The 10,000-nt window shown below is 37.6% G+C and overlaps 1 protein-coding gene across 1 annotated transcript in view; it reads right to left on the minus strand.

Annotated features, from left to right (window-relative positions):
• Positions 1–10,000, minus strand: part of LOC128635658 (epidermal differentiation-specific protein-like) — a 50,007-nt gene that overhangs the window by 39,670 nt on the left and 337 nt on the right. The gene's annotated exons all lie outside the window — the stretch shown is intronic.

The raw sequence follows: 10,000 nt of genomic DNA on the forward strand, positions 1-10,000 counted from the left end.
AAGGAGCGTTCCCTGCATATCTGTATATGAAGAGACAAGCCCAATGCAATATAGCACTGCATGACATGACAGTTCTGCTGCATTTACACTTTGTGCTTTCTATTTTATATCACTTTACACTTCAGATTAAATTTTATTACATTTAAACTTGGCACTTTTTATTTTGTATTTTATTTTGTATACAGCAGTGTATTTAGGATTGTGATTGTACAAATTCTGATTATGTCTTCACAGTTTCTGTGTAACTTTTATAAATTAGATTCACACTTTGGGGCCGATTTAACAATCTCTGTATCGGCCCCAATGGAGTAAAGAAGCAGAGGTACAAGACCGCTGCTCCTTAACTCGCCCGCCAGCTGTAAGGCGGCAGACAGCAATCCCCCAATCATATATGATCGGGATGATTGACATCCCCTGCTTGGGAGCGGCATTGCACAAGTATTTCACCAGAACTGCTTGTGCAATGTTAAATGCCGACAGTGTATGCTGTCTGCATTTAGAGACGCAGGGCAGACATGATTCGCTATAGTGAATCATGTCCGCTGTACGGTAAATCTACCCCTTTCTATATGTATGTGGGTCTTTTATAAATTAGATTGCACTTTGCATGTCTTTTATTTAAATTAAAACTGAAAAACTGAAAGGACCCAATCTGAAATGTATAGTAATATAAAATGCAAAGCACAAAGTGTAACAAAACTCTCATATCATGCAATGCTATGATGCACTGGGTTTGTCTCTGCTTCACATACATAAATGAAAGAGATCTCGTCATCAGGACCGGATAGAGGCACAACCAATCCAATAGTATCACCTACGATAGGTGTGAGTCGTGCTAGTAGGCAAAAATTTGTCCATGTGTGTGCACACAAATAGCAAGGCACAATGTAATAAAAAACAGATTTAATTAAAACAAACGTAAAAGCATAGTGTTGCACAGCAGCGTGTTTCTCGGCAGCAGTTGCCATTTCATCAGGCTGTATAGGAAACATAGTACCTTGCTCAATTTAAACATATGACAATCCAATCAAAATCACAGAGTATCACACGTCCATATCAAGGTCCAATGACCATAAAGGAACGTCACACACCTACCCTTGCACCGTACCATCTATGCAGCATTTTTTATTTTTGACAAAGCCAGGTTACTGGCGAAACAAGTTAGGGGACTGTGGCTGTGTGTAATTTTAGCTCATCTGCTTTCCAAATAATATCAAATGTGGAAATGATTCACTCATTTATCAGTGTATTATTAGAAAAAATTACGGCATTTCGCCATTTTCACATAGGTACAATCTATTTAAAAATTATTCACATTGCTAGAGGTAATAGGTGGTGGTAACTGGTGTAACGACAACAAAGGTATAGGCCGGTATTCCTTAATAAGGGAATAGATACTGCAATGAGTAGTTATATGGCGATAGCATCCACCAGTCCTTAAAGACATAGGCCGGTAACAATAGTATTCACAAGTCCTTAAAGGTATAGGCCGGTAATTATAAGGTACAGTAGTATGCTAAAACAATAACCAATATGGGGTTAATAGTTGCAAACTTTTAGAGGTATAGGCCGGTAATTCTTAGTGAACAACTAGATACTACAGCAATATTATAAGTGTGGATAATAGGTATTAAACTCCTAAGGTATAGGCCGGTAACCCTGAAGGTTATGCTTCATTAATTAATATGGAGTGACATAAGATTTAAACGTTTAACTATATCTAGACTAATACGCTACTACTTTAGCAGCTATAGTATTCCTTACTTATCAACCGTTAATATCAATATAACGGATACTCTACCATCCAGTACTTACATATCATTAGAGGTATAGACCGGTATACGTTTTAATAGTAGGGCTCCAATTGCAGTAAGCGAACGTTAATACTGTTCGATAATTCACAAGGGCTCCACCTCAAAAGCTTTATAATGTAAAGGAGATCGTCATATTTATACCCCAGAATAGTTTTATTTTGTAACAATATTAGGTATAATAACGGTAAATGTGTAGCAACCTAAAAAGAAATCAGTGATTACGAACACAAATGTTGTCTTATATCATTAGTAATTGAAACTAAATATCCAAACGTATTTCAATGTCAGATTCAGACAAAGTTCTGACATAACAGTATTATTAAATTGTGAACTGAAACACATGACCAAAGCTTTAATATGGCTGCAGCGTATAGGCAGCAGTGCTGGTAATAAAATAAAGGTAAAATTACACCACAAGTAACTACTTTTTTGCAGTGACATCTACCCACTAAGTATATTTCAAGTATTTTGATACTCATGATACCAGTGAGTTGTAATTCAATATACAATAATTATATGGAGCATTAAAGGTGATCAATAAGAAAGTTTAATAAAGTAACCCCATTACTGTTTATACCTATTAATTGTAATAACTTAATATACTTAGAACGTATGGCACAGACGTGTGATACTCAATAACCTTTCATAATAATAGGTAACAGCATTACTATTTGTGTATAGAATAGCCACTTATAAGAAACGACAGTTCAGAAATATCCGCTATTGTGGAAGGTAATCAACTTACTATTTTCTGACATACACCAATCGCAACCTATATATCATTGAAGATATTAGTAGGCATGCCATAACACTCTAAACACCGAATAATACAGAACGTATAAGCCTTATAAGATATAGCATAGTGAATCTCCTTGGATATTCTGCAATTAGTGTTATTAACATAGGTGTACTATTTAGTAATGATATAACCTTACTACGATCGAATTGAGGGGTATGTAAGTTAATACATCCTAATTAAAGCTTAAAACATAAGCAATTTTATTGGTAAGCAATAAGCATAAACTGCATAGTCTGGTATTTCACCAGCAGAATTAAATAAGTTACCCTAGCCTAAGATCGTATACCCATCTGACATTGACACAGTTAGTTGTCAGTAATCTTACTACTTTCAACTTGAGATTTTCTCATTTCCCTCTATGCATATGTGATAATCCATAATTTATGTGAACGGATTTAAATAGCAGATGTTAATTTTAAATGTTTTGTCCTTGTGTGAATGTACAATTTTAAAGATTTCTATTAAAGGTTAAATTTTATATATTAAAAGTCAGTGCTCCATCCAGGAGTCTCAAACCACCTATCCTTCCTAATTGAATTACAGGAATGTGAGTGCTAAACAGGTGTAATATAATATCAGTTTTTTACTGATTTGTCCTAGTAGTAATTCGAGTACACAGCACCCCTCTTTTCTTCTATCATATAACTCAGCGTTATTATGTAGCTGATTTATTACATTTAAATTAAATTCCTGTATTGATCCATTAGTAGTGCCTTAGTAACCCCCCTTTTTCAGCTGCAAATAACTTAAAGGGACACTGAACCCAAATTTTTTCTTTCGTGATTCAGATATCAATTTTTCTTCATTCTCTTGCTATCTTTATTTGAAAAGGAAGGCATCTAAGTTTTTTCTTGGTTCAGCACTCTGAACAGCACTTTTTTATTGGTTGATTAATTTATCCACCAATCAGCAAAGGCAACCCAGGTTGTTCACCAAAAATGGGCCGGCATCTAAACTTACATTCTTGAATTTTAAATAAAGATAGCAAGAGAATTGGAGTAAAATAGAAAGTTGCTTAAAATGTCATGCTTTATCTGAATCACGAAAGAAAAAAATTGGGTTCAGTGTCCCTTTAATAAACACCAGAGAGATTTAACTACAATAACCAATTTATATGAAATTTCTAAGAGATTTCACACTAGTAAATCTGACTTTATTTTTTTTTATTTTTATTAAATAATCTTTTATTGAGATTTGTAATACATAAACATCAGCAAATGGCAAGTTAAATATAGTACATGAACAAGATAAAATGTCTTCAATTAATACAACATATGACAATTGTACAATACCTAATTAACAATAGCTTAAGAACCTCGTTTTATAGAATTAAGAATAGCAATAAACTATGGTGAAATTAATGGTTACACATGAACCAATTGATTTAGGAAACAATAATATTCTTAAGATGATAACCACATAAATTATAGATGTCAAAGTAAGGTAAAACAGCGGGTAAACTCCGCTTTAAAATGTGTAAATTACAATACCCCTGATAAACAAATACTAAAATGGGTGAGATCCAACAAAGGTCCACGTTAGTGTATGGGGGGTGGGGGGGCGAGGGTATTTTTAAGAAAATGCAGAAGACAGGAGCCACATCTTGGAGGGGGGTGTTAGTCTTTAGCAGGTAATATTGACACTTTTTGTGAAGTTAGTCCTAAATGTAAATAGCGTATATGTAGTACATATCAAAGCCTTTGAGAGATATAGTTGGTTACGATATATATATAGCCATATCATATAATGATACTGGATTATAAACAATGACAGTTTGCAAAAGCCTCTCCAATTTAAACCTAGAGATATTTAGTCATTTTGGGCATGAGTACACTTTAAACAGCGCGGTAACCACATATTCAGGCTATTAATTTGCTGTGCCTCTCTCACCTCACCATAAGGCAATATAGGTCACAACATGGTATAACGCTAAAATGTAAATTACGCATTTTGTCTTACCAGGTACAAAAAAAGGGAAACAAAAGCAACACCTACCCAAAGGGCAAAACATTTTTGAGGTGCATGACATTTGCACTGATGCCATGCAAAAGGTAGTCTGTCGTCAGTGGCGTGCAGCACGCTCAGAGAGCAGGGGCGAGGGTCCCCATTTGCAACAGCCCCAGGCTCCCCAAGCGCAACGCACGACCACCAACAAGAGAGTCAAATATAATATCACTATGAACATTAAGAATATATGTTACACCAAGGTGTCTGGGTTAGTATACCATAACGCATCTATACTGTACCATCTCGGCCGCCAACAGCACCGCACAGGCATGAAACAGTTTGGATTACCCATGTTGTGGATAGACAAATATAAAATGTAATGGAGTTTACCGGCAGCAATATAAAATAAAAGCACTGCAGGGGAGCTTCTGTACATGCAAAGTGTAGACAGAATTATAGAGAAGCAAGGAATCACAGTCACACATATAATCTTACAAAAAACTATGTACAAACGTAACCCTGAGCCTTAAAGCAGTCTAATAACAGTTTTAATAGGCTACACATAGATATCGCAGACATCTTCAGGGACGAGGGTAATATCTCAGGGGCTCATTATCTTAAGACACAAAATATAGTATACCCATTAATTGTAGGCTTCATGGAGACAGAGTGATATAATATATAGTTTAAACAGACCTCTGTGTCAGTGGCCTACCTATGTGCTATGAAAGCGAGCAGAAAAAATAGAAATAAAACTAAGCCAGTACGTATTAAAAGCAGCCTCCCGGATCAAAAGGATTGTTCAACAGATCAATGTGATGCTTGGTTTTTCTGTGCAAAAATGGTTTCATCTTTTCTATAGTTGGAAATAGCATTAGCCACCGGGGTCAAAAGGTTCCCTCAGTTCATCAGTATGAAATATAGCGTCTCTCCTGTAGGACTCAAATATTATCTCACTTTGGGAGACCGACCCTGGTATACAGAGACAGATAGTAAGATCGCCATTGTGTGAGAGATGGTAATCGGACAGACCGCACCTGCCCTCTGTAGATAATGCAAGGTATATTATGCGGCTGTAACTTTGCAAGTCCTCCATTTCACTAAGAGATTTAGTAAAGGAATCTTTCGTAGGTTTAAGTATAGGATCGCCTGTTAGGTTGCTGCAGTCCGGCAGCAAAGATCTTTTTCGCCTCCAACCTTCAGAAAATATAATCGCCTGATTGGTATTCACCCGGAACTCCCTCTGGGCAGATAAATTTAAGTAATTCTGCTCCGAAGGACTAGCCACATCCCCCAGAGCCGGGCTATTACAGGACAAGACATGTCCGCCAGAGATATCCGTTGAACTAGTGCGGTCTAGTAGAGAGCCAGTGAGCTGTCCCTTCTGCAAAAAGGGTGGTTCTTTGCAAGTCGGTGAGGTGACGTTTTGCGGCTTATCCTGCCCCATAGATTCACACTGGGACACAAAAGATCTTAAGTTGGTTGATAAATTAGTAAACCCAGCCGACATTTGTAGATCTAAGACCTGCAAGGCTGCGTATATATCCGCCAAGGTTTCCTCCTTCTGTAATGCCATGTCTTTTGTAGGCCACAAACTCCTGGGCGTTTCCCAGCTAGTGAAGATGGTCAAGTCAGGGATTTGCTACAGGGATAGTATGCTGGGTGCCCCTAGTAATGTGGAAGGTATCCTATAACTACTAGGCTAGTTTTTGGGGCAAATTAGAGAGGATTAGTCCCAATTCACCGTTATATTAGGGAAATATCAGCAGGAGCTCTCTCATACACGTCTACTCCATTTGGCTGCTGACTCCGCCCCCCCTAAATCTGACTTTTAAATATGAAATGCAAAGACCTTTATGTAGCAAATAAATTACTTAGCACTAAATATGACTGTTCTAAACTACACAGGATTATGAACATAAATTTAAATTACAAAGTGCCCTTTTAAATCTCCAGCTTCAATTAAACTATAACTATAGAATACCTTTGATTTAAATATTATATATATTTAACAATTGTGTATACTTTATAAAATAACCAGATGAGTGATCAGCTTCCAGGGTTTCTTGTGGGTCATCTAAGAAGGATTTATCCACTATGTGCAAAGCTACAGGCCTCAAATTGTTATCTTCCTTGCTAAGAAAGTGTCCCCAAATTTGTAGAGAATATACTTGGCACAACCCTGTGTCTTTCTCTCTCATTCAAAAAGTTATGCCTCTTTGAATCTGTCCTTTGTCTAGTGTGTGTGGTCTCTTTTCAAATATATAACCCCTCCTTCTTTTTTCTAATCATTCCCACAAGAATTGGATAGGCCCTTACCGATGTTTGTCTCTGATTTGCCCTTGGAAATTCATGTATTTTAATAACAGCCAACCCCTTTTGGCTGCAGTACCATTTCTAAACTAATGGTTTCAGCAGACAATTAAATGTAGTCTCACCTTCAACACTGCTAACAGCTTACTATCGACTAGATTACGAGTCTTGCGTTAGCCATAAAAAGCAGCATTGAGAGGTCCCAACACTGCTTTTTAACGCCCGCTGGTATTACGAGTCAGGCAGGTACAGGTGTACCGCTCACTTTTTTCCCGAGATTTTGGCTAAAGTGCTAAAAAGTACACTAACACCCATAAACTACCTATTAACCCCTAATCCGAGCCCCCACCCCCACATCGCAAAAACGTAACCCCTAATCTGCCGACCGGACATCGCCGCCACAGTAATAAATATATTAACCCCTAAACCGCCGCACTCCTGCCTTGCAAACATTTGTTAAATTTTATTAACCCCTAATCTGCCATCCCTAACATCGCCAACACCTACCTACATTTATTAACCCCTAATCTGCCGTCCCTAACATCGCCAACACCTACCTACATTTATTAACCCCTAATCTGCCGCCCCCAACGTCGCCGCTACTATATTAAATTTATTAACCCCTAAGTCTAACCCCCCCTAACTTAAATATAATTTAAATAACACAAAATAAAATTACTACTATTAAATAAATTAATCCTATTTAAAGCTAAATACTTACCTATAAAATAAACCCTAAGCTAGCTACAATATAACTAATAGTTACATTTTAGCTAGCTTAGGATCTATATTTATTTTACAGGCAAGTTTGTATTTATTTTAACTAGGTAGAATAGTTATTAAATAGTTATTAACTATTTAATAACTTCCTAGTTAAAATAAGTACAAATGTACCTGTAAAATAAATCCTAACCTAAGTTTCCATTACACCTAACACTACACTATCATTAAATTAATTACATAAACTACCTACAATTAACTACAATTAAATAAAATAAACTAAAGTACAAAAAAACACACTAAATTACAGAAAATAAAAAAAGAATTACAATTTTTTAAAACTAATTACACCTAATCTAATCCCCCTAATAAAATAAAAAATCTCCCCAAAATAATAAAATTCCCTACCCTATACTAAATTACAAATAGCACTTAAAAGGGCCTTTTGCGGGGCATTGCCCCAAAGTAATCAGCTTTTTTACCTGGAAAAAATAAATAAAATACCCCGCCCCAACATTAAAACCCACCCAATCCCCCCTTAAAAAAAACTAACACTACCCCCTTGAAGATCACCCTACCTTGAGCCGTCTTCACCCAGACGGGCACAAGTGGACCTCCAGAGGGGCAGAAGTCTTCATCTGATCCGGGCAGAAGAGATCCTCCAAGCGGCAGAAGTCTTCATCCAGGCGGCATCTTCTATCTTCTTCCATCCGGAGTGGAGCGGGTCCATCTTGAAGACATCCGACGCGGAGCATCCTCTTCCATCCGACGGCGACTGAAAAATGAGGGTTCCTTTAAGTGACGTCATCCAAGATGGCGTCCCTTCAATTCGGATTGGCTGATAGAATCCTATCAGCCAATCGGAATTAAGGTAGGAAAAATCCTATTGGCTGATGCAATCAGCCAATAGGATTGAAGTTCAATCCTATTGACTGATCCAATCAGTCAATAGGATTGAGCTTGCATTCTATTGGCTGTTCCAATCAGCCAATAGAATGCAAGCTCATTCCTATTGGCTGATGCAATCAGCCAATAGGAATGAGCTTGCATTCTATTGGCTGATTGGAACAGCCAATAGAATGCAAGCTCAATCCTATTGACTGATTGGATCAGTCAATAGGATTGAACTTCAATCCTATTGGCTGATTGCATCAGCCAATAGGATTTTTCCTACCTTAATTCCGATTGGCTGATAAGATTCTATCAGCCAATCGGAATTGAAGAGATGCCATCTTGGATGACGTCACTTAAAGGAACCTTCATTCTTCGTCGCCGTCGGATGGAAGAGGATGCTCCATGTCGGATGTGTTGAAGATGGACCCGTTCCGCTCCGGATGGAAGAAGATAGAAGATTCCGCCTTGATGAAGACTTCTTGCTGGTCTGGATGTCCTCTTCTGGCCGGATCGGATGAAGACTTCTGCCCCTCTGGAGGTCCACTTGTGCCCGCTGGGTGAAGATGGCTCAAGGTAGGGTGATCTTCAAGGGGCTAGTGTTAGGTTTTTTTAAGGGGGGGATTGGGTGGGTTTTAGAGTAGGGTTGGGTGTGTGGGTGCTGGGTTTTAATGTTGGGTGGGTGTATTGTACTTTTTTTTTTACAGGTGAAAGAGCTGATTATCTTGGGGCAAATCCCTGCAAAAAGTAATTTTAAGGGCTACTGGTAGTTGATTAGATTAGGGGGTGTTTTTATTTTGGGGGGGCTTTTTTAATTTCATAGGGATTAGGTGTAATTTATTTAAAATTTTGTAATTTTATTTTTTATTTTCTGTAATCTTAGTTTTTTATTTTCTGTAATTCTTGCTTAAAGGGACAGTCTACTCCTGAATTTTGATTAGACTGCCCCTTTAATTTATACTTAGTTTATTTGTATTTTAGAAGTGGTGTAATTTATTTATATATTTAATGGTAACTTTAGTATTTTGTAAATTAGATAATTTTAGTTTATTTAGGGGGGGTTAATACTTGATTAGGTTTATTGCGCTGTGGGCTATGACGGTTTAGGGGTTAATAGACTTTATTAGTTATTGCGGTGGGGGATTGTGGTGCACAGGTAGATAGACATTGCGCATGCGTTAGGTGTTAGTTTATTTTTGCAGGCATTTTCAGGACTTACGGTGCTCCCATACTCAGCGCAAGGCCTGCTACGGCTGCCTTTTATGGCGAGGTAAAAATGGAGTAAGATTTCTCAATTTTCGCCACGTAAGGCCTTGCGCTGGATATTGGATACCGATTTACGACGTGGTCACATGTTAGCCTATGGGAGTAATAATTGCGAGCGACGGGTGAAATATACGCGCGTATATGTAATACCAAAATTGCGTAAAATCTGGCAGCGGAGGATTTTGCGGGCGATGCTGCATATGTAATGAGGCCTCTATATGTAGTGAATAAATGATAAATAGTAAAGTTC

Source organism: Bombina bombina, chromosome 7 (genome assembly GCF_027579735.1).
Source record: "Bombina bombina isolate aBomBom1 chromosome 7, aBomBom1.pri, whole genome shotgun sequence".
Classification (NCBI taxonomy): Eukaryota; Metazoa; Chordata; class Amphibia; order Anura; family Bombinatoridae; genus Bombina; species Bombina bombina.